The 25,218-nt window shown below is 43.9% G+C and overlaps 1 protein-coding gene and 1 long non-coding RNA gene across 8 annotated transcripts in view; both read right to left on the bottom strand.

The window, feature by feature from the left end:
• NRG3 (neuregulin 3) overlaps positions 1–25,218 on the bottom strand; it is a 931,214-nt gene that overhangs the window by 884,225 nt on the left and 21,771 nt on the right. The window lies entirely within an intron of this gene.
• On the bottom strand, positions 10,335–23,356 carry LOC121149831. Its single transcript, XR_005882857.1, has 3 exons — positions 22,876–23,356; positions 22,422–22,424; positions 10,335–10,345 (listed from the first exon to the last, which is right to left on the bottom strand). It is a non-coding gene; the product is annotated as an uncharacterized LOC121149831 (long non-coding RNA).

Consider the following 25,218-nt stretch of genomic DNA (forward strand, 5'->3'; position numbering starts at 1 on the left):
AGACAGAGCTCCCATCCTCTGGCTGACTCATCCAAAGCTCACAATGGTTAGGGAAGAAGGGCTGAGCCTAACACACGGAGGGAGACACCCCATTTCTTCAGCCAGTCCCATTCCCTGCCTGGGTCTGTCTTAGCAGGAAGCTGGAGTCAGGAGCCAGAATTATGTATCAAATCCAGAATATACTCAGAGACAGACACAGGACACAGGTGCCTGGACTGTTTGGCCAAATGCCCTTTCACTCCCAGAACTTTCTGTGTGTGCTGGGGGGGTGGGTGTTATCTCCCTACTCACCTGCCACCATCAATGTACCCAGTTATTTTTCCTTAACTCTATTGTAAAGTACCGGCGAAACAAGGGATCATATCTCATGATGGTGGTGATAATAAACAATGAAAATAATGCCCAAGCCAAAGACATTTACTCCAGACACATGCCAAAAACCTCTCGTATTACTGCCAATCCAGACACCCTTTAGAATTCAGTGTTGTTCTTCTGCATTCATAAAGAAGGCAGCAGAAGCTCAAAACGGTTTGGGAAACGTCTGTGGTGTCAGTGTATGGTTTGGAGACGAGGCCCAGTGCACATGGAAAGCTCTTAGCCACGGTCCTCCTCTGCTGACTCAGCACTTGAGCCCAGCTCTTACCCTTACCAAGTGCTGCACCTCTGTATGTGTTATGTTCTGGGATAAGCCCTTCCTCCATACACTCCTCAGCCGGTCAAGAAAACATTGGAAACAAGATTATAGGATATAATTGAGCCAAAGTTGTGTGTGTGTGTGTGTGTGTGTGTGTGTGTGTTGGTGATGATGCAGTAATGGTTAATGACCTGGAATAATTCAAAAACCCATGGATTGTTAAGTGCCAGATGCATTCCATAACTTGCTTAACAGGAAAATGCAAATCACTCCTGGTCAGTTAGAGGCTTGTGAGGGGGAAAAAAACAAAACAACAATGATGCAGAGGCAGAAGCACCATCAAGGAAATCATCTAAACCAGATAAAATACAAGGAAGTGAACAGTGCTTCATTAGTAAACCAAAAGAATTAAACTCTCTATTAGCACACCCTTGGTGCCTCAAGCACCTTTCTTTGACTGGATTTAAAATAAATTTCCAATAATATCAAAGAAAAGAGATGCAAGCTGTACTTGCAAGGGAGACATTCATTAAAATGGCTTCTTTTCACGATTCATTACTAAGTGCTAAAAAAGAGCATATGAAATATAATTGGCAAACAAGAAAATCCAGAGAACAGGGTACCAGGCAAAACAGAACCTTGCATATTTTTGGTAACAACATAAAGTAATGATGGAAGTATCTGATTTGGTATCACAAATTTGCACTTGCTTAATTTTCCCCATTTAATAGAGAAAAAAAAAACCCAAATAAGTGATAGAATGACTGAATCCAAGCCAGCGCCAGAGGACTGCAGTTATTTCAATCAATTCACTGGAAAACACCAGCCTTTGACCTAGAAAGAAACATTCCAAGCACAAAAATGCACGGGGCAGCTGAAATCTTTTCTGGGATAAGACTGGTGGGGATGTATAGATACACTAAACACGACACGAATGAAGGAATCATCGCACATTCTACCTTTCAAAAAAAAAATGCTCTTATGCAGATCCTGTCTAAAAACATCCACCAGCACCAAGAGCACATTTCAGAATCACGGGATTATTTCTGTGCCACTCAGCCACGGCTTCATTCTGTTTCGAGAGAGGGGCGTGTGCATTTGGATGGCAAGGGTAAGAGGCAATGCAATGAAATATTCTCCTTCAAGATCAACCCACAGCCTTCCTTCTGCTGAACGTACCACTCTGCCGATATTCTCTCAAACGTGCAGACATGGGTAACTTGGGATCAGATCCCCTAAAACACTACAAGTCACAAACATAGGTTTTCTTCCTGGAAAGCCACGATGGTTTCTGCAGAGCCCCATGTTCTCTGATTGGTCCCTGCCAAGACACAGCTTTAAGAGGAGTCTGGGGACAAAAATGTTTTCTAAAATGCATGAAATTAGCTCTGTGAAATCCAAGACAAATGGTTTCTCCCAGGCACATAACAAACAAATGTGTGCACAAGGTGAAAATTTACTAATCCAATGACGTAACTGATCTGTTTTTAAAAACTTCTCTCCTTGCAAATAGTTACATTGCATAAGATTATAGAAATTAAAAGGTGAGACCCAACATGTACTCTCAAGGAAACACAGGCGGTTTTCTTACTTGGACAAGGACAAGCATATCTTCATTCATGTGTCTTACCATCCAAGCCTTTTAGCTCATCTAGTTGATACATCTATCTGGAGCAAGATCCTCCTTATTTTTAAGGCATATGTCATAGCTGGAAACAAAAGCATGCATGCAGATGAAGAATGTATATCTATAACTACAGTCAGGGGAGGTTATTACGTACCATTAGATGTGTAAATTGTTTGGGGAGATCAGAGAAAGGAGAAATGAATTGCAAACGATGGGCTTGAAGTGGGGCTCTCAAAAAAAAAGTGGCATGTGAATTGATTCTTGAATAAGTTAAACAATTTAAGTACACTTAATAATTTAATCTCATCTAACCTGGCTGCATCAGAAAACATGTAATCAAAGGTCTCTACTGAACCAGATATGTTTTATCATCTGTAGTTATTTATAATTGAGGTTCAGTATTTTCTTATTTGGCAAGCAGTATACAATAAAATTGGAAGTGTTAGGGCTAAAGTCTTAGTTTCTCTATTCAGCACCCATGTGGTCCTGGGACCAGTCCCTAGTACCACTATACTTCAAATTTCATCATCTATTTAATGGATATAATTATGGTGCTCACTTTGTGACATTTTTTGTGAAAATTAAATTTGAAAATGTGTTAGAATGTTGATTAATATGAGTGGACACTTAGCCAAAAGGTTGTACTATCTTATACATTACTAATTGTTTTTTCTCAAATGACTCAGGAGATGAACAATGAAGATGTACCTCAAATACAAATCAAGGCCTGGAACTGTTAATAGCTGCTTTTGTATTAGACTTGAAGCCTAGTCATCCTAAATATATTTGATCTGTAGCTGACGTCTAAACCATACACCACATCTCTATATATGCTTCAGGTTCTTCATTCTACCCAAATTCCGCCTGCTTTGGAAGGTCATTTCTTTCTTTCTTTAAGATTTTATTTTTATTGGAAAGTCACACATACAGAGAGGAGGAGAGACAAAGAGGAAGATCTTCTATCCAATGATTCAACTCTACAAGTGGCTGCAATGACTGGAAATGAGCCGATCCAAAGGGAGGAGCTCGGAGCCCAAAGCCTCTTCCAGGTCTCCCGTGTGGCTGCAGGGTCTCAAGGCTTTGGGCCATCCTTGACTGCTTTCCCAGACCACAAGCAGGGAGCTGGATGGGAAGCGGGGCCGCCAGGATTAAAACTGGCACTCATATGGGATCCTGGTACCTACAATGCGAGAACTTTAGCTACTAGGCTGCCACGCCAGTCCTGATTGTCTAACTCATTGGAAGCTATCCAGGGACCCCCAGTACCAACGTCTTACTTGTCATTTGAATGATCCTTAACTGTGCTCCAATTTTTTGAAAATTCATACCATGATCCTTGTATGAAATATTCCAAAACTTGTATGATATTACAAATAGCACTAAATTTATATTATCATGTTTTTGATTCAAGAATTATGATTACACAAGCAAAATGTAGTAAATGGTACAAACATCAGATGTCCAGTCAGTATTTACTACGGAAAAGAGATTTTTCTATGGAAACAGGACTTTCCACGTTGAGCCAGGCTGATAAGAAATAAAGTGGACTTGTATTTTCCTAGAAGATGGCCACTGGCCAGGAGTGACTAGAAACTCAAGAAAATGCAAAATATTTCATCCATAATTTTAAATGGATCATACTCTAAATTGATATTTTAGACATGTTAAGTTAAATCATACTCAAGGTGGCTTCAAAAAGTTTGTGGAAAATTAGAATTTAAAAATAGGCTTATTTGGATGCAATAAAATCCCAAAGTTTATGCACAGCTTTTCATCCTTCCGTTAGCATCATTCAATGTTATGTTAAAAAATGAAATGTGCCTGTTTCCCTTTGTACTTTTTCAATATAGCTACTGAAGGAGCCAATTATATGTGCAGCTCATATTGTATCTCAATGGAGCACCTCTGAACTGGAGGAAGTCCTTAGACCAGAGCAGAGAAGAGACACCGGAGTCCCATGGCTCCCTTGACAATCCCAAGCTGTCCAGAGACACAAGTGGGAAGACAGTTTTACTTTCCCATCTGAACAGACAATAGGAAGAAATCTTTCTTCCAGTGGGTAGACTCTAACTCCAGATTGCCTGAGCACCCACGCCTCAGCAGCAAACTAACCAAGGATCCTCTCCCTGACTCATTCATTGACTATGGGGATAAACCAATATTCCACATGTAATGACGACAAGTAACTCTGTACTAATCAAAGATCCAAAATAAAACTTAATAATAATAATTTATAAAGTACCTTCCCCTGCCCCTTCTAGGGGCTGCTGTACATTTTAATAAAGAGACCAAACTACCACATATTTGAAGACCGGCTACCCTTATCAATTTCGAGAGAATTTTCACAAAATAAAGCTCTGGGAAAATATTCAACCTGGCAACGGAGGCATCTATACGCCGCATCGGAATACATGTGCTCTACACTGGGACTGGCTTCTGACTCCAGCGTTGTGTCAAGGCACAATCGGAGAGGCAGAAATGGAGGACTCAGGAACCCAAGCTCCTGTCACTCACGGGGAATTGTGGATTGTGTCCCCAGCTCCCAGCTTCAGCCCTGGTCGATATGGACAGGTGAGGAGGGAACCAGTAGATGAGACTCACCCTTCTTGTCGGGGGCGGGGGATACCTCCTAAATATTTTGTTTCATTATTAGAAAGGATCAAGTTGTAACTGCTTGACTGCTTCATCTTCTCTCAGACACTCCAAGCAGCCCTGGGTTATGGAGCAGCATCCACCCTCTCCATCACGGCTCATCATGTGCAGAGAGCACAAAGCTACGCCCAGCTCTGAGTATCAGGCACTCCACAGCTACAGGATGGAAAGCACAGCTCCCCAGATCCTGGTTAAGGCATAAAAATAGAAGCAAGAGGTTTTGACAATACACACCCCTGTGTGGTCACAAAAATCATAAATTTTATTGCCTTATATCCAAACAGAATAGTCCATTGATCAAGAGGAAATCATTTTAATAAGTTATAAATTTTCTCCCTGTAAGAGACTTGTCCATATGGTTTTCAATTTTAAAAAAAAATGGAAAAATGAAGCTGAAGCCGTCAGCTTCATTGGTGTTAGTTTCAATATTAAAAGTACTTCTATATCTAACTTGAATCATCACATACTTCATATATGAGTTAAGGAAGACACTATTTTAGATGACTGAAACCAACTGATTCCTTGTAAGTGACCAAAGTAAGAATCAAAATTCAAAAGTGTCTCAAGAACAAATCACATTTTGAAATAGCCCCTGGGGATTCAGATGCCACCTACATCAGCAGAGAGATTTTTGTTCTCTTTTTAAAGATTTATTTATTTTTATTGGAAAGGCAGATATACAGAGAGAAGGAGAGACAAAGAGGAAGATCTTCTGTCCATTGATTCACTCCCCAAGTAGCCACAACAGCTGGAGCTGAGCCAATCCGAAGCCAGGAGTCAGGAGCTTCTTCCAGGTCTCCCACATAGGTGCAGGGTCCCAAGGCTTTGGGCTGTCCTCAACTGCTTTCCCAGGCCAGAAGCAGGGAGCTGGATGGGAAGTGGAGCTGCCAGGATTAGAACCAGCGCCCACATGAGATCCCGTTACGCTCAAGGTGAGGACTTCAGCTGCAACACTATCGCACTGAGTCTGAAATTTTAGTTCTTATAACATCTGCCACATTCTATGTTGGGGATTCACATGGGACTGGGCCTTGGAGTTTAGAATTTTGAATATAAATAGGAAATTTCAGGAAGAATGGTCTGAAGAAAAAATGAAGGATTTTATTTGTAACTGCTTTTTATTTTTTTATTACCAAAGCTCACCATAAAAACACAAACTAGAATTGTTATGTTTGAGAACTTTACAAACCAGAGGAACCCACTTTTTTTAAATATTTATTTAGATATACAGAGAGGAGGAGAGACAGAAAGGAAGATCTTCATCTGTTGATTCCTCCCCAAGTGGGCGCAATGGCTGGAGGTGAGCCAATCCGAAGCCAGTAGCCCAGAGCCTCTTCTGCGTCTCCCATGCAGGTTCCCAAGGCTTTGGACCAGAATCAGGAGATGGTCCTTATGCATCTCCATGTCTGAAGCAACTGGGACAGGTGCCAATGCTGTTGTAGTGGCACATGATGTTTTTTTTTAATTTTATTTTATGACACAGTTTAATAGGTATTGGGGTTTCCCCTCCGCTCACCCTCTTCCCCTTGTTCTCCACATCATGTTCTCAGTAACTGTACCAGTTTGCAGATTTTCAGCCTCCTTTGCCAAATGGGCAATAGATTTTCAGCATCTTTTAAACATCATACCAATGTTTCTCTTCACATAAAGATTTCACTAGAGAATAAGCATGGTCTCCCTTCTGGACAAAGGAAAGATGAAGTTCATAATTGCTGTGACTGTTTATCATACAATCCATACTAGTCAGCTTTGCTTCAAAAGTGCTGAGAGTGGGGTGCAAGGTAAGGAGGCCTGCGAAAGCCTCAGGATGTTAGAATCCTAAAATAGATAGATAGATAGATAGATAGATAGATAGATAGATAGATAGATAGATAGATACATAGATAAATTCTGGCACTTGGCTCTGCTTGATAACACAGAGCCCTTGGTTCATTATTCCAAGGTGGTGACGAGGAAAACCTCAGGTTTCACTGCTTAGTTACTAGTAGCTCTGCTGCAGATTCTGCTAAAACACCTTTCTAGAACAAGCCCTTGGTTACTATCTCCATGTACCTGGAACAAATTCAACCATGAATTTGATCACCGTTGGCTTGCGTTGGCTTGCATCTCCTCACTGCTTGGCACATGTTGTCTGATCTGCAACCTCCTCAGACATCACCAGCAATCATCTCCATTTTAAGTATTTGGGAATGAAGACTTAGAGACATTCATTTGCTTGCCCAAGTGTTTACAGCAGGTCTCTCTGCCTGCAGTGGCCCAGCTCTCCACACTAATGGGAGAAGGGCAGTTCCCAGACTCTTCAGTGGCTTGGATCCTGCCAAGCTCCTATCCTGTGACCTGGGTCTCCTCCATGCCTCGGCCCCATTGTTCTTTAACCCATCGGACAGAGCTGAGGTCTCCTTCCTCCTTGAGTCTTTCTATCCGTGAGTCCCTCCATTTGAGGCTTCGTCTCCCCACTCTGATGAGAACAACAGGTCTCAATCTCAGCAGCTCACCATAAATGCCACTGATTAAAAGCATTTCTGAGTCATCCAGTCTTGTACATTCTCACAGCATTTTACTCTCCTTTTTAGAACACAAAGGAATAAAGATTTGGGAGCAATTAGTACATAACAATACTCTACATGTAAAAACATACTCAGGCAGCACCAAATATACTCATGAGCACATATACTTCCACCAAGAGCCCAGAACAAAACAGAGAAAGTAAAGAAAGAAAACAAAAGGAAAATGAAAGAAAATGCCAACATTTTTCTTTTCCGATAAACACAATTTCGGAGATTGTTCTATTTTTCTGCTTTGCCTGTTGGTTTATATGTTTGTTTAAAGGCTGAGCAACAGAAAGAATAAGTCTTATTATTTGTGTTATTAATGCCCACAGTGGCAAGGAGTGGGCCAAGCAGAAACTGAAAGCAGAGATGTAACGAGTTTCTCCTCTGTGGTGACAAAGACCCAATTACTCAGACAGTCGCTGTGTCATGCCAGGGTTTGCCATTAGTAGAAATGTTGATTTAGGAGTCAACCCAAACCCTTAATGTGTGATGCAGAGAAAAAAAGAGAGAGAGAGAGAGGAGAGAGATCTTCCATCCAGTGGCTCACTCTCCAGATTGGCTACAAAAGCCAGGATTAAGTCAGAAAAATACAAAAGTTTCTTTCAGGACCACCACATGGGTGGCAGGGCCCAAATGCTTGAGTTATCTATCCCGATGCTTTTCTCCAGCCATTAGCAGAGAGGCAGGTGGAAAGTGGAGCAGCTGGGACATGAGCAAGTGCCTATATAGGATATAGCAGCCTTCTCAGCTCTCAACCACCTCAGGTCTCAAATCACCCAAGAGCAATACTACGGAAAGGGCACTGCTACTTTGAGGGTCAATTGCTGCTGAAAGGTGAGTTCCTGGGCCTACTATGATACCCAAGGGACAGAGACAAAGGGACAGAGGTGGCTCGTGGACTCCTTGGAATTGCACCCCAGCAAGCTGCCAATCTACAAGTGATGCTTTACCTGGAAATGCCATTTTAAACATTTATTATCCAATCAAAGAATAAGTGCCTTCTGCAGTTGGCAAACTGGGACAATTTGTGATTATTTGGCCAAATGACGAAATCATTCAGAGGCTTCGCTGATAAAGATGTTTGAAATAAGACTCAGAAATAAGACATTTGGCCTGAACCAAACTGACAAAAAGAAGCAGTTATAACTCTAGCAACCCATTTTTAACAAGAAAGACTTTATTTTTAAATACTTGCTGGAACAAACTTCCATGTATTTTAAGGATAATTTCCACCAAGTAGTATGGCTGTGTTTGAAGAAGAAACTTTACAGGGAAAACGCAGAGTGTGAAGCAAAAGGTTGGCTGTGCGCACCTATTCTCCCCCAGGGAACCTAGTGTATGTGGAGTTCACACAGCATTGCAGGTCAGCACCAGCCAAGCAGAACAAAGGCTGCTTTTGCAGAGATGTGACACTGCAGGGTTCTCCTCTGGTCTAATTATTTTCATCACCGAATTATTTAACAATTCAAAGCAGAATATTGTAGGGCTTTCCACAGATGATCTTTAAAGAATTATTTTATTGGGACCTGATGCGATGGCCCAATGGCTAAATCCTCATCTTGGAACGGGGATTCCATAGGGATGCTGGTTCATGTTCTAGCTGCTCCACTTTCCTATCCAGTTCCCTGTTTGTGGCCAGGGAAAGCAGAGAAGGATGGTCCAAAGTCCTAGGATCCTGTACCTTTATGAAAGAAGCGTTTGCCTCTCGGCTTCAGATCTGCTCAGCTCTGGTCATTGCGGCCACTTGGGGAGTGAACCAGCAGAAGGAAGACCTTTCTCTTTGTCTCTTTTGCCATCCCCAGAAAAAATAAATAAACCTTATTGAAAGTTTTATTTTATTTATTTGAAAGGCAACAGAGTTACAGAGTGAGAGACAGTGAGATCCTCCATCTGGTGGTTCACTTCCCAAATGGTAGCAATGTCCAGAGCTGGGATAGGCCAGAAGCTAACAGCTTCCTCCAAGTCTCCCTCATGGGCGGCAGGGGCCCAATAACCAGGGCTATCCTCCTCTGCTTTCCCAAGCACATCAATAAAGGAGCTAGATCGGAAGTGGAGCACCTGGGACTAGACCTGATGCGCCTAGGGGATTCCAGCACTATGCCTTAGCGGCAGCCCCTTTATAGATTATCTTTAATGCATGTTATTCAGCTTAGAATGAAAGGTGATCCAGTTTTTCAAAGCCCTTTGCTGAGTCCTCAGGACTCTTAGCCTATCAGGGTCCAAGATGAGGACATCGCTATTGAAAGGATCAGGTTTTTGTGCCATTTTCCAAACATCTTCCCACTCAGGGTGGTTTTCTGCTTCTTCATCACTGAGAGCCAGAACTGGGAACAGAAAAGGCACATCTCACATGCAGACTATGGGAGAACATGCAAGAAGGACCAACTATATGTAAGTGGCCCACAGGTTATAACCTGTCTCCAAATCTTCCTGCATAAGTCCAGAGCAAATTTTGACCTCTAAAATGCTCATGGGACAGAATTCCTTTTGGGCACAGAATTACTCATTTAGCCCACTAATGAGGAGTTTTGTCTATTTTAAGACATTTCAGAACAGGGGTTTCTAAGTATACACAGCACAGAGGTCATCTTTTGAATGTATTTGCAGAGCAAGGGGAAGAACAGACACAATTTCAGGCCCAGTCAACAACACCACTAAAAGCATGCAAGGTTTCATGCAAGACCTAAGGGGAAGAGAATTGTGTGCACAGTATACAAACGACTTCTGCATCTTTTCTTTAAGGATTTTATTGCCTCTTTGCTAATTTGATTACAAGTGCCTTGGACTTAAATATTTTATTGCCCTCTCAGAACATAATGGTGCTTTGGAGATATAAGTCTTGCCTCCCTTCCTTAAAACGGAAGCAACTGCAGTGGCATCCTGTGGATACAACCAACTCTCCCTCCTCTCACCTCTCTAAGAGCTTTTAAGTCATTGCCGGTAAGCCATTCTTCATTACGGCACAGTGACTCAAGTGGCAAGAACCATTCATAAGGTTTCAGCCAAATTAGGATCAATGTGCAATAAAACATTTCTGCTACAATCAAGTGCATGTTTTGTAAGATGGAGCCCTGGGCCAGGTGGCTCCAAGGGAGTAGGTACAAGACCCTTCCTACAAATGTGTGGATTCATTTGGCCAAAGCCCTGTTCTCCTTGGGTATGGCCCTTGTGCATCCCCACAGTAGTGAGCAAGGTAACAAGCTTCAACTAAGTGAATGGAAGTCTGCAAGGAGCTGTATGAACCCCTGAAGGCACTCCTTAGAGCATAGTCACAACCACTTGGAATTCTCTCTTACTTAATTTACCTCCTTTAAATTCACTCCCCCAAATTTTCCAGTATGTGCAAATATCCCCAAGTATTCAAACTGAAAACTACTAAGCCAATTAGTACGTGAGTGGTCACAGATCTGTGCTCCATGACACTGTGTTACAAACTGCCTCACCCTGAGACATTAGGACCCATGGTGGGAGGCAGGGGGGGTCGCACTGGAGGAAAACATCTTGCAGTCAGTCAACCCAGGAATCTACCATGCCTAACCCTCAGCTGGTCACCTTGCCATGGCACTAGCCCCATTGCATCACCACCATGGACATGAACACCCTCAGTAGTTACCTTCAGGACCATCATGACCATCATCCCAGCTCCAGCCCCAACGATACAGAAAGGTAGACACACACGGATATGAGCCATATGAAGAGGGGAGGAGGGACCTGAGAGACAACTCTGTCTACCAAGTTGTGCCCAGGATTGCTGACAATCATCAGAAGCTGGAAAAGTAGGGGAGAAATCTGTCCCCCATAGACTTCAGGAGGAGCATGAACATGCCAACTTCTTGATTTTGAACAACTGAGCCCCAAACTCTTGACAAAACTAAATTTTGCTATTTTATCTTGTTTATGCTATTTCATTACAACCACCATAAAAAACTAGCAGAACTCTCATCAGACCCAATCCCACCATTCTGATCACCATCACCACAAACTCCTTCCTTCCGACTACTGTGAGAACATCACAGACGCAGACAACACAGTCAACACTGGGAACAGGTTTCAGAATTCATCAATAAGCAGACACACTCACGGAAGTAGCCTACCCATGTGAGTTTGAGCCCTGTTTTGGGGGTACAGTCTTAGTACCTCTCAGTTTTCATTGCCAAATTTCTATTTTGAGGTCGATGTGTCTTCTTTTTTCCATCGACAGAGAGCAACAATGCAATCTTCCACGACCAGTCCCTTAGCCACATAACCACAAAGCTGTGCAAAATGCTCTCTGAAAAGAAGTCACGTGTACCCATCCAGTGAATCAAGTTACAGAGGCATCTGATCCAGAACTTCCAGAGTTCCTGAACCAATCATTAAGACCACTTGCTGCAAAAATGGATGCACTATTATGTTCTACCTTTTCAGAAATATTACGAAGGAGAGGCAGACATTTGGTCTAACAGCTGACAAAAGTCCCATTTCCGATGTTCTGGTTTCAATCCTTGGCTTTGGCTCCTGTCTCCAGCGCCCTGCCAGTGCAGACTGCAGAAGGCAGCAGCTGACGGCTCTCGTAGTTGGGTCCCTGCCACCCATGTGGCAAATGTGAAAAATCTGGCTTGAGTCCTTGGCTTCTGACTTCAGCTGCCATAGTATCGGTCACTGTGAGCATCTGAAGAGTAACCCATAAGTCGTCTCTGTTTCTGTCTCTGTTTCTCACCTTCTCTCGCCCTCTCTTCCTCCAATACATTTCAGACAAACACTGTTATGAGGCCACATGTGAAAAAGACTCATGCTGCTACCGACTCACAGACTCACTGCATTGGCTCATTTAAGTCTCATTTAACCAAACCAGAAAAAAAAAATGTGTAGACTGGGCCCACAATTAAATTTACTTCAATTTCTACTATGTGATCGATGGCAGCATCAAACACCATTTTTAAAAAAAAAATGTTTTCTAATACTAGCAGTCTGTAATTGAAAGAGATTCCATATGGAGATGCAGGTCCCCACTATTAATTCTATGCACTTGGCTAAAACGGAAATAGCTTGGCATTCCTCTCAAAACACATATCCAAGGTAGAATCTCAACAAGCAATCAGGAAGGAACCGTGACCTTACTGGGGCACTGATGGGTACGGTAATGAATCTAAGTACCCACCAATTACAGTAGGCCTCCACGTTCCATGGTAAAGGGAAAGGAAAAAAAAAAAGAACAAGAAGTTAAACACAGTCAGGCATATGGATTCCCTTTGTTTTCTGAAAGTCATTTATACTTGCCTTCAAATCACACTGCCTGAGGATACAACCTCTAATATCAAAATCAGACTTTGGCTTTACGTTCTACAAACGTTGACAGAAAACACTGAAGAGCCTCTAGTACACAATTTTGAAGAACACACTGGGAAGCTCTAAAAGAAAAAAAAAATGAATGGCAGCCAGCTTGCAAAGCCGCGGTCTGAGATGCTAGCATCTCTTAGGATCACTGGTTTGAATCCAGCTGCTGCACTTCTGATCCAGCTCGCTTTTATGGGCCCGGAAAACAGCGGAGGATGGCCAGCTGCTTGGGCCCCTGCACCCATGCGGGAGATCCAGAGGAAGTTCCCGGCTCACAGGTTCAGACCAGCCGAGCTTTGGCCATTGCAGCTGCTTGGGGAGTGAACCAGCAGGTAGAAGATCTCTTCATCTCTCTGTCACTTCTGCTCTTTCTGTAACTCTGCCTTTCAAAGACAGAAGTAGATCCTTTCTAAAAAGAAAAGTGAATGAACTATAAGGTTAGTTTCCTGCCATGAGAAACAATTTTGTGAAATCTAGCTTCATATTTACAGCCAAAAAGAGGTGATTTATGGAGTTATCCAGTAAATATAAAATACTCCCAACTAAACACACAAGAAATCCTATTTCCTTAATATCAGTTTCTTTTGGGGTGATAGAGATCTCCTTTCTTCTTGTTACCAAGTTGATATTATATTTAAGATGCTACTTAGATCATTTAAACATCCATATATGAACTAAATAACTGTTTACAAATATCTTAACACTTAATCAGTAAGTCGTGTGCCACTATTATTTTCCAAGCTTTTGAATCACTAAGCATTTATTTATAATCAGAAGCTGCCATCACAATCTACTATTTAAGTCTCTGTCACTACCACCACTATAAAATTCTTGATAAATTTTTCCTGAAAGGAGTAAAAATAATTTTCATCTTCCAATTAACATAAATACATATGATAATGAGATACATAGAGATCATATATAGTAGCATCTACGTGTGTGTATATACACAAATAAGAATTCAGAAAGCAAATCTACTACTTGCTTTGTGGAAATTTTTATTATGTGTTTCCACTCCCCACCCTGCCTGCTAAATAACTGATTCCTTCCTAAAAATGGGTCAGGAATAACACAGATGGGAAACGGAATCTAGACAATGTAGAAAAACGCCTATCTTACACAGATCCTGCTGGAAGTCTAACAGGCATCTCAAATTTAACAAATCCCAAGCCGGACCACAGGCTCCCCTCCTTCAAATCTCTCCCACCGTAGTCCTCTGTGTTAACTCCATGTGCCCCAGTTGCCCAAGTTAAGGAAAACACATCACATGTCCTCCACTCATCCTTTGCTCCTCCCCTTACCAAAGCCCCTTGCTTCAGCCTGCACCATGCAAATGTTCACTGTAGATACCGCAGCATTTAAATCAGAGCAGCCACCCTCTGCTTCTAGGCCAGCCCACATCAACAGCATCTTCCACACAGATCACTGTGACAGCCTTTTCGGTGTTCCCCTTGCTTTCCCCCAGCCCCCAAGTCATCTGATTTCTACACACACCAATCACAGCCCAGCTCAGCAACTTCCCAACTCCCACAGAAGAAATGGAAAGTTGATGCCCTAGCCCAGGTCTCCTGGCCCTGCTTCACTCCACACCAAGTCACCTTGTTTCTGCAAAAGACACACCCGCTCCCAGCTCAGTCTATCTCCGTTTCCCCTTTGGACTATGTTTCCTGCAGATATATTCTTGGCTTCTTCAAAACGTTCTCAAGGACCTGGCACTGCGGTGTTGCAGGGTTGGGCTGCGGCTGCAATGCCAGCAGGCCATGTGTACGCCAGTTCTTGTCCCAGTTGCTCCATTTCTAACCCAGCGCCCTGCTGGTGGTTCGGGAGAATAGCACAGGGTGGCCCAAGTACCTGGGCCCCTGCCACCCATAGGGGAGCCTGAATGGGGCCTGTGGCTTCTGGCTTCAGCCTCACTCAGCCCTGGACATTACAACCACTGAAACAATAAGCTACTGGATGACAGGTTCTCTGTCTCTCCTTACCCTTACTTCCAACGCTGCCTTTCAAATAAATGAATACATCCTAAAAAAAAAAAAAAAAAGGACACCTCAAATGCCATCTCCTTAAAGAGAGCCTTCCAAGCTACTCTGCTTCCGGTAGCTTCCCCAACAACAGCAGGTGAACGAAAGATGAACTCTTCAATGAAACAAGGATTGCAGTTTAGTATAAAACGAAAAGACATCTTCATACAGCAGAAAATTCTTTTTCAATGAAAATCATGACCATGACGATGATGATGGTGTTGACAGTAACAGCAGCCCACACTCAGTAAAGGTGCAGGATTGTTTTGTGTGCTTCAAAACACCCAATTTCAGATGAATTAAAAGATCCACTTAATTCTCTCAACCACCTCATGAGGTAGGGATGTTTTTAAAAGTCATCTTTTGTACATGTCAAATAACTCCATAATGCAATATAGGGCTTTACAAACACAGTCTAGTCATCTTTACAGACCACCATGTCTGGAAAGGGAAGGCAACCCCAGAGATCTGGAAGACTTCTTGTTTTAAAGATTTATTTATTTTTATTGCAAAGTCAGATATACAGAGAGGAGGAGAGACACAGAGGAATATCTTCCATTGGCTGATTCACTGCTCAAGTGGCCGCAACAGCCAGAGTTGAGCTGATCTGATCTGAAGCCAGGAACCCAGAGCCTCTTCCGGGTCTCCCACATGGATGCAGGGTCCCAAGGGTTTTGGGCCATCCTTGACTGCTTTCCCAGGCCACAAGCAGGGAGCAGAATGGGAAGCAGGACTGCCAGGATTAGAACCGGTACCCGGGCCCGGCACAGTGGCACAGTGGTTAAGGTCCTCGCCTTGCACGCCTGGGATCCCATATGGGCGCCGGTTCTATCCCAGCAGCCCCGCTTCCCTTCCAGCTCCCTGCCTGTGGCCCGGGAAAGCAGTCGAGGACAGCCCAAAGCTTTGGGACCCTGCACCCGCGTGGGAGACCCGGAAGAGGCTCCTGGCTTCGGATTGGCATAGCATCGGCCCGTTGCGCTCACTTGGGGAGTGAATCATCGGACGGAAGATCTTCCTCTCTGTCTCTCCTCTCTGTATATCCGCCTTTCCAATAAAAAAAAATAATAAAAATAAATCTTTAAAAAAAAATAGAACCGGTACCCATATGGGATCCTGGCACGTTTAAGGCAAGGACTTTAGCCACTAGGCTATCGCGCCGGGCCCTGGAAGACTTTTAAAAAGGCAAATTCCGATTATGCAATCACAAACATACATTCCCATGTCAAAGGAGACAGAATATATTCCAACCGCCAACCTAGCCAGCATGAGGGATGATTTTTTTTTAGAAGGACATGACAAAAATATGAAAATTGGCCAAGGGTAACTGCTGATTAGCAGTAATGGCTTATAACTACTGAGTAGGAGAACTGCAGTAACTTCCAGATGGAGCTGAAATTGTGATAAAAGGAGAAGGAACTAAAGAAGTTCTGGAAGTTATGTTCTACTAAATGGGCTACAAAAATTACACCAGCAAATGTGAAGAGAATATTGTTTGTAAGTCAACTCCAAATCTACAATCTGTAGGATGGCCACAGAGAGTCTGGTTAAAAAAGAGAGAGAGAACTTCACATCTCAACCCTGTAACTCAGATCTGTGGCCCGAGAAATCTGACCTCCGGGGAGCCAGACCACATGCAAATGACAGCTGGTCCCACAAGCAAGATGGGGGGGTCTCGGAGAAGAAAGAATGAGTTTGTGATTTTTTTCAACAAAGGAAAGACAATGGGATTCATAGCCTTGGAAAGTGATCAAGAATGGGTTCCTGACCGCAAGCTGAAAAGCGATCACTTCAGACCCAGGTAGACGCAAGAAGAATGAGTCGAACGAAATGAATGTCTTTTCCTGATTTGATGCAGTTGGATCCTGACATGAAGTTAAGCCTGTGAATTCTGCACAGCTGGGAGGGGCAGCTCAACCCACCGAAATACACTCTAGACGGTCCCCGGAGCCGGGACCCAGTCGTCAGTGCTGGGCTTGAGCAAGAGAAATGCCGAAGACAACACGAGCCATCAGCTCTTCAGCCCTTTCTATTTGCTAGGGTGCGCACTTCAACACACAGCACGTCTTTTTGTTTTCACAGGAATCCCCTGAGGCAGGTGCATGCTAGCCTGATCCTACAGATGAAGAGACTTCTCTAGAAGATGGTGTGCCAAGAAAAAAATAATAATAATAATACAGTGACTTACAAGGGAGGGGACTTGAGAGCCTGGGATCAGCTACAACGCTCCCAGGATGCTGCAGGGGCTTCCAGCCCTGGGAAAGGACTGGTTTCTCTAAGAGATGTAGATCTTCTTGACAGCAGTCCTCATCTAGGTGAAGGTCTGAGGAAACAGGACAGAACTGTTCTTTGGCTTTATTAGATATCATCAGGAATATGGGGCCAAGCAGAGTTGGATGAAGAACAAGTGGTTTAAAGAGTTAGCACCATGTAGTTATTGAATAAAAATTCTCCAAGCTTTGTTACTGAAGTCGCCCACAGATTGGATGGCTATTTCAGTTAGGGAACAGACAAGAAATTTAAACAAGAAATTCGAAGCATCCGCCCAGCAGTCCGTGAGATTCCCTCTATACCCAGGTGGTAAGAGGATGTAAATTTGGGATCAACACTATTTTGTTCTAATCTGTTCTATTCCCTTGTATCCTACTTGAAAAACAGTTGCAGAGAACGAGAGATCAACAGAGAGAGAGACCTTTCATCTGGCTCACTCTCCAGATGGCCACAGCAAATGGGCCAAAGCCAGGAACTGGAGGTCCATCTAGACCTCCCACATGGGTGTCGGGGCCCCAAAGACTTGGGCCATCTTCCAGTCTTATCCCAGGTGCATTCTTAGAACTTAGATCAGAAGCAGAGCAGCCACCCATATATTCATGGTTATCATCTTAGACTAAACATGCTCTTTCCTGTGTGTATTTCCTAAGCAGCTGTGGTAAATGATGTGAATGTTAGAGTGAGGGCTCAGGGCTTGGTTGGAAGCACTGAATATTCTGCAGCCATCTTCAGATTCTAACATGAAAATACCAAAGAGTGGAACATGTTTGTTTTCTTCCCTTCTGCATCACTGCCCCGAAACAACGGTGATTTGTACAGTTGCTTGGGCAAGACCTTTTGGAGAGAGCTAATGAGGCCACAGAGCCCTGGTGGCCAAAACTCTGCAGATGGGATCACTGGAGTGTTTGAATCCATGCAATGCTGACCATATGATAAACGGGCTGTAAGCATACTTCTTCTTTCAACCAATATGAAGCACTATCAGTCCAACAGAAACACCACGGACAGCAGCTTGGCAAGATGGAAACCTGCATGCAACATTTATCTCCCGTCTGGGAGTCAGTTGTGCTTTGTTTACCCCAAGCTTATCTAATTCTGTTTTCCTTTATCACGTGAACCACTGCTTCTACATTCACAACTTAAAGTAGACAAAAAAACCTCATCCATGACTTGTGCCTAATCTTATATGAAAAACACAGCTGGTCCTGTCCCTGTTCCTGGCATATTTGCAAATGATTGTTAGATACAATTACATGCCAGGCACCTGCAGGGCAGGTGGAAAGGCTAAGAGCTCTGAATCTGCAAGAAGATAAAAACAAACAAAAAACACTAACTCAATTCTTTGTGTGCAACGCTATATGAAGATGACTCCAAATGTTCATGAAAGCTAGAATTAAACAGGTTTATTTGGCTACAAAAAATTTTGAAATTTATGTACAGTTCTTCATAATACACATTTTCCTTGAACTCTGCTTTAATGCAAATATCTTTAGAGATACTACAAAGTTTTTTATTAAATAAAGAGCTCACAGAGACCAATGATAAAGAGATTTTAAAATCATAACCTTTGTTGCAAAAACAGACCCTCCCCATCATGACCAGGGTAGAATCTGGGTCCATTCCTACTTTTATTGTCCACCTTTTCAATGAAACAGAGATCTGCTGTCTCAGACTGCACCACAACCAAAGTAAGTTGTTGCTTCTAATCCATGACAACTACTTCGGAAATGCACAAATGGGGTCATTAACTAACAACATGCATAGTACTTTCCATTAGTTACCTTTAGAAACTGGGAGGTAAAACTCATGCCAGGGCTCAAGATTCTAAAGCTTCAGGCAGTGGTTGTTACCATTTGACTTCAAAATGCCCTGTGCGCCCCGTGCCCACATCTACACCACCTGGTCTATCTTCATATCAGGTGCCTTATTTTGCAAGTCAGGTGTCTTAGCTTGGCAGCCAAGACTATTGCAATAAACACGCCATCACCTGGGCATTACAACCACAAGCCACTATTTCTCATACATCCGGAGGCTGAAAAGACCCAGGTTAAGGTGCTGGCAGATGTGTCTGTGTTCTGTGAGGGTACCTTCCTGACTAATTAGACAACCAGCACCTACTCCCTGCATGTTTAAGTACTGAAGAGAGGCAGAGAAAGCAAGCTCTTTCCTAGCACTTATCACAAAGGTTCCGCCCTCCTGCCCGAATCTTATCTGCAAGGCTCAGCTTTCCAATAGCATCACATTCAGAATGATCAGCTCAACCTGGAAATTTGGTACGAAGATTTCCACAGCGTCAAAAATACCTGGCACCCCTTTGCCCAACTCTTGGCCATTGCTTCCAAGACAGTCATTACGTAGACGGGCAGTTCAGGCATCAAGAATTCAGCTTGGGAATCCCGGCGGTGATGATGTGTTCTGTAAGGAAGAGGGAATACCAAAGCATCCTCCGGGTGACGGATCAATAGGAAAACTCCCAAAACACACGGAGACCTGTCCACAAATCTCATGGGGCTCTCTCTGCTCCGTAGCCAGAATTTCCCAGGATCTCAAACCCGGCTGCACCGAGAGAGTTAGCTTATCCTGCCTAGAGACTGGACACACACACACGCACATGCAAACACACACACCACAGAGCCGCCGCACCTGTTATTTGGATAAGTAGAAGCATAAGTGAATGCAAGGCTCAGGGCATGGTGACTAACAACCAGCATTTGTGTTCTTCCTGCAAAAAACGACATGATTTTTGGAACCACACCAATCTTCTCACCTCAGGCAATCTTTCCTCATAACTTGACCAGACATTATTAGAGCTCATCAAAACACTTCTGCGTAATTGGAACCCTTCCTCAACGATAAAAGTCTCCAACACATACACTGCACTATTTAACAAGATGCAACCAAAGCTCCCCTTTGGACACTGTGCCTGGCGACCACATTCTTCCCGACCCCCTTGCTCTCTGCTCTTGCTGCTGCCTTGTATTCAACAAACCTTCTAGGAGATGTCGAACTGGCAGCTCCGCCAAGGAACAGGGTTTTCTGTAGCTCTACAGTGCTAGGACAGGCTGCAGTGATGCTGGGCCAGAGCGTACAAGCTCTCCAGCGGCTTTTCTTCCTTCTTCCCTGCTGCTTCCAGCATATTCTTTCCCCTCTGCCTCTGCTTGGCCAGAAAGCTGCCCGAACACAGGTCAAACCAAATCACTGTTTATCACGCCAGGATGCCAGTGTGCACCAACAACCGGCATATCAATTAGCAAAACAATAAAGCTATTTTACTTCTATTGGCACAAAAATGGAAACATTTTACATCTTTTTTTCTTTCTTTTTAATTTACTTATTTATTTTTTTTTACTGTTTCACCCAAACTAACAAAATGTTAAGTGAGGACACAGCTTCCTTTGAATAAAATCCCTTGTAAGGAGAGGAGGCAGCAAGGAACACCAGACTGGAGAGACAGGAGCAGGGACTGGGGATCGCAGCTCTCCTGCTATCCCATCATGCCGCCAGCAGTTGTGCTCCTGCGGCCCAGAGTCAAGAGAGTCACAGGTGCCTCCTAATTCCTGGCTTCACTGTGGCTTAGTCCCAGCTGTCGTGGGCATTAGGGGAAATCTGAAAAATAGAGTTCCGGAAGCTACAGGACAGACACATCTTCCATCTATGGGAGGAGCTCCTTCCTGGTCTCCCATGTGGGTGCACTAGGGCCATCCACCATTGCTTTTCAGGCACATTAGCAGGGAGCTACTGAAAGTGGAGTAGCCAGAACTCGAACTGGTACCCGTACAGAACGCCAGAATTGCATGTGGCAGCTTTACTTGCCATGCCACAGCCCCGGACCCATTTAGTTCTTCTTAAAGTTATGGGACATCTGAACTGCATGCAAAGGAAGAAAATTTAAAATTGGATGAAATTAGGTTTAGATGCAAAAATTTAAGAATGTTAAAAGTTCGGTGGCAGGTTTCCAGGCATACAGGTTTAAGATGCTGCTCAGGAGGATATCCACAACTTATCCTGAAGTAACCAGGTTCAAGTCCCAGCTCCACTCCCAGCTTTCGCTTCCTGCTAATGCATATCCTGGGAGGCAGTGACCAAGGACCAACATGCTGGCCTCTGCCGGCCAACCCAGGCTGAGCCTGCTCTGGTCCAGCCCTCGGGGTTGCAGGCATGTGGGGAGCAAAGCAGTGAATTAAAATCTCCTCCCTCTCTCTCTTTGCTTTTCAGGTAATTATCTTTACATTTCTAAAAATTCCAGGCCCAGCACAGTAGCCTGATGGCTAAAGTCCTCGCCTTGTATGCACCAGGATCCCATATGGGCGCAGGTTCTAATCCCAGCAGCCCCACTTCCCATCCAGCTCCCTGTTCTGACCTGGAAAGGCAGTCGAGAACAACCCAAGGCCTTGGCAACCTGCACCGGAGTGGGAGACCTGGAAGAGCTCCTGGCTTCAGATCGGGGCAGCTCCGGCCACTGTGTCACTTGAGGAGTGAATTCTCAGACAGAAGATCTTCCTCTCTGTCTCTCTCTCTGTATACCTGACTTTGCAACAAAAATAAATAAATCTTTTAAAAATCCTTTTTAATTTCAATTCCACCATCATGTCATCAGCCAGAGCTGTTTTTTTTTAACAATGAAGTGTATTTAATGTCAGTTTATGTTCTGAAATATTCATGTGCAACTGCAAGTGTATTTCATGTTAAGCCTGCTTCTCATGCTCCACATATATGGCAAATATGTTCCCCTTTTATAATTTTAAAAAATGAGTTCCCTACCTAGCAGCAAACTCTGGTAAGTATGCTTCAGAATGAACTCCAGTGCGCGCGCGCTTGCACACACACACACACACACACACACACACACACACACAACTTCAGATTCATTTTTTTAATTTTATTTCATATAGAAAATAAACTAACAAAGAGAATGAGTGGAGAAAGATAAGTATACACTTTAAAATGTGTCATAGCAATCACATCGCAGCCCACTTCACCCTGCCCCTTAATGATGCTGGGCATCAGAGTAAAACTAACCACCAAACTTCCAGACAGGAAGAATTTAGGTTTCCAGTAAATATGTTTTCCCACATGGTCAATTCACCAACCTTGGTCACAGGGAGAGGATCTGAGTCTGACACTCACCGGGCAAGGCAGCTTCACGGCCAGGCCAGGCAATCTCTGGTGTTGGGCTTACCAATGAGGAGTTACCTAAGAGTTAACCTCTCTCCTGGCTTCCAGCATTTGCCTTGCCCTCACTGCCTTAGCTGTGGGCCTACTGAGTTACCATTCCTTCCTCACTCCAGGGCCAAGAACCCTGAAGGGAAATGGCAAACCATCACTTTAATTCTTGGGATCCAGTTGTCCACAACCTTGGCAAAGCATCAGAATCACTTTGGAATTGATGAAAACTACAGCTGCCGGCCACTCCCCTCCCTAACTCCCTTAAGAAGAGACTGATTGATCTGTGCTGGGCCATGGGCATGGTATAGATATTATCTGTACTTGCTTCATGGAATTCAAAACTGTGGGTCCAGTACCATGGTGCTGTAGGCAAAGCCTCCTCCTGCAGGACGGGCATCCCATATGGGCAGAAGTTCCTATCTTAGCTGCTCTACTTCTGATCCAGCTCCTTGCTTATGGCCTGAGAAAGCAGCAGAGAACAGCTCCGGTTCTTGGGCCCCTGTACCCACATAGGAAACTCGGACAAAGCTCCTGGCTCTCAGGTTTGCCCCATCCCAGCTCTGGCCACGACAGCCATTTGAGGAGTAAGCAATGGATGCCTTTCAAATAAAAAGGCATAATTTGTTTTTTTAAATGCACGCAGAGTTGGGAATCATGGACAACACCTTCACTACATCTACAAGAAGCCCTCCTTGCCATAACCATACTGTGTAAGCAAATCCTGTCACTGGTTTCAGAGCTCCACGTCCAGGCTCCTGCACCATCAACCTGGAGAGAGCATATGTTTTTCCATGAATGTTCATCTCCTCCACTCCATACTCTGTATGACGACTAACTCACAACGCACACTTAATACCTAAAAATCACAAGGAATACAAGAGGCTCAGAGAATGTCATCCTCACCTGGCCCCCTAAATCCTGGGCAATCCTCAGCACCCCACTGAAAACTAACAATGCCACCATGCTCCCTCTTCTGTTCCTCCCTGTTCTTAGGACAAGACCCCAGGACAGAGTCTTGATTCCTTCATCCATGGCTTTCTTTCCACATAAACATGTTGTTCTTTGGGTCCTATCCAAGCTGATAGTACATCACGCCCAGTCTATCTGCAGTTTCAAGCCTAAACTGCCAGGATCTCATGGCTGGATTGTGACCATGGCTTTCTCACTTGTCTTCCTGTCCAACTGCAGCCCCTGAGTGCAGCTCCCCAGCATGCAGAGCGACCTTTCAAACTCATAAAGCATGCCAGACTCTGCCACCACAGGACAAGTCAGGTCTGAGCTTCTTTCTCTCCCACGTCATCCACTACCATGCTCTGGCAGGGTGACTGTGTTTCAGCACACTGGCTATCTTAATGTCCTTCCAAACCCTTGGGTTATCTTTTCCCCCTGCTCTGTCCCAAGTCTTCCCATACTTCTTTACAACCCTGGAGACTAAGTTCAACTACCAGTTATGCCCCTCTAGAGAACTGAAACAATTCAAGCCTTCTACCCTAGTATGCTGTTGAGCGCTTCACTCGAGCTGGTTGGTGCACACAGTGTTATCATTTAGACGTTATTTTAGGTGTCCTCCAAACTTCCAGTAAAGGATGAGTTTCAGTTAATTGATGGATCCATGGTAGTAGTTAGTGGGCTCAGGGGACAGACATTCTCCCTTTATGGTGTTCAGCAAGTGAACACAGTGGAAGGTCCCAATTCTTGTGCGAGAGCAGGTTATCAAAGCCGACCGGGGTCTAGCTGTTCTCTCTCCTTTCTGGCTGGCTGTGGGATCCTTCCTCAGCAGGTGCTCCAGCATGTCTTTCTTCACGAGACCCCAGACCAATAGGGCTCCCCTCCATCTTAACCTGTGAGCCTCCGAAACCGGGAGCAGAAATGAAACTTCCTTCCTAAACGGCTTCTCCTGGGTATTTTAGTTACAGCAATGAAGAACTGCCTAACACAGCAACTGATAAATCATACATGTTTAATAAGTAGCTGTAAAATGAAGGGACTTGAGATGGCTCTGTCGAAAAGGAGGCACGTATGGTGTCTCACGTCACTAACTCGCCTGAACAGATCCACTCCCTCCAAGCCCCGGCAAACAACGTTTTTATTCCAACAGATTTCAACATGGACCGAAAACATGGCTGTAAACTCTCTCCTTCTGGAAATTAAATCAACTGCAACTGGATTTTTTAAAAAAAAAATTTATATGAAAAAGAGGAAAATAAGTAGAGATTGGAAAAAGTCAATAAGATGAATTTTAGCTTTCACCAGAAATATAAATCATCATACTTTATCTGGGCACATGAAATCTTTAATAATCTGTACAACCTATCAAGATGTGTTTTGGAAGAAATGCTTCATAAAGTCTTCGTTCTTCAGCACTGAACACCAGTATTTCAGAACAGTCAACCTGCAGAGAGCCATGGCAAGCAGGGAGGATGCTGGGGAGGCAAACACAGGTCCTTCTCTCTCTCTTTCTATTGTTTATTTATTTATTTATTTATTTATTGGAAAGGCAGGCATATGGAAAGGAGGAGAGACACAGAGGAAGATCTTTTATCCAATGGTTCACACCCCAAGCTGTTTCAATGGACAGAGCTGAGTTGATCTGAAGCCAGGAAACCAGAGCCTCTTCCGGGTCTCCTGCACAGTCCCAAGACTTTGGGCCATTTTCGACCGCTTTCCCAGGCCACAAGCAGGGAGATGGATGGGAAGTGGGGCCACCAGGATTAGAATCGGTGCCTGTATGGGATCCTGGAGCTTTCAAGCGAGGACTTTAGCTGCTAGGCTACTGCACCAGGCCTGGTCCTTCTCTCTTAAGGGACACATTTCATCAGATGCTGCTGGTCTTCAGCATGTCAGAAACTGAGATATCGAAGACTGACAGGAAGCTCTGTACAAACCAGTCATCCCGCTCTTCCAGGGCAATCACACAGAAAGGGCACGCGGTTAAGTATGCTTTTTCAAAGGCTGACAGCCACATTTCTCATTGCCTGCAGG

This window comes from Ochotona curzoniae, unplaced genomic scaffold (assembly GCF_017591425.1).
Source record: "Ochotona curzoniae isolate NIBS_2020 unplaced genomic scaffold, NIBS_Ocur_1.0 scaffold_4763, whole genome shotgun sequence".
In the NCBI taxonomy this organism is placed as follows: Eukaryota; Metazoa; Chordata; class Mammalia; order Lagomorpha; family Ochotonidae; genus Ochotona; species Ochotona curzoniae.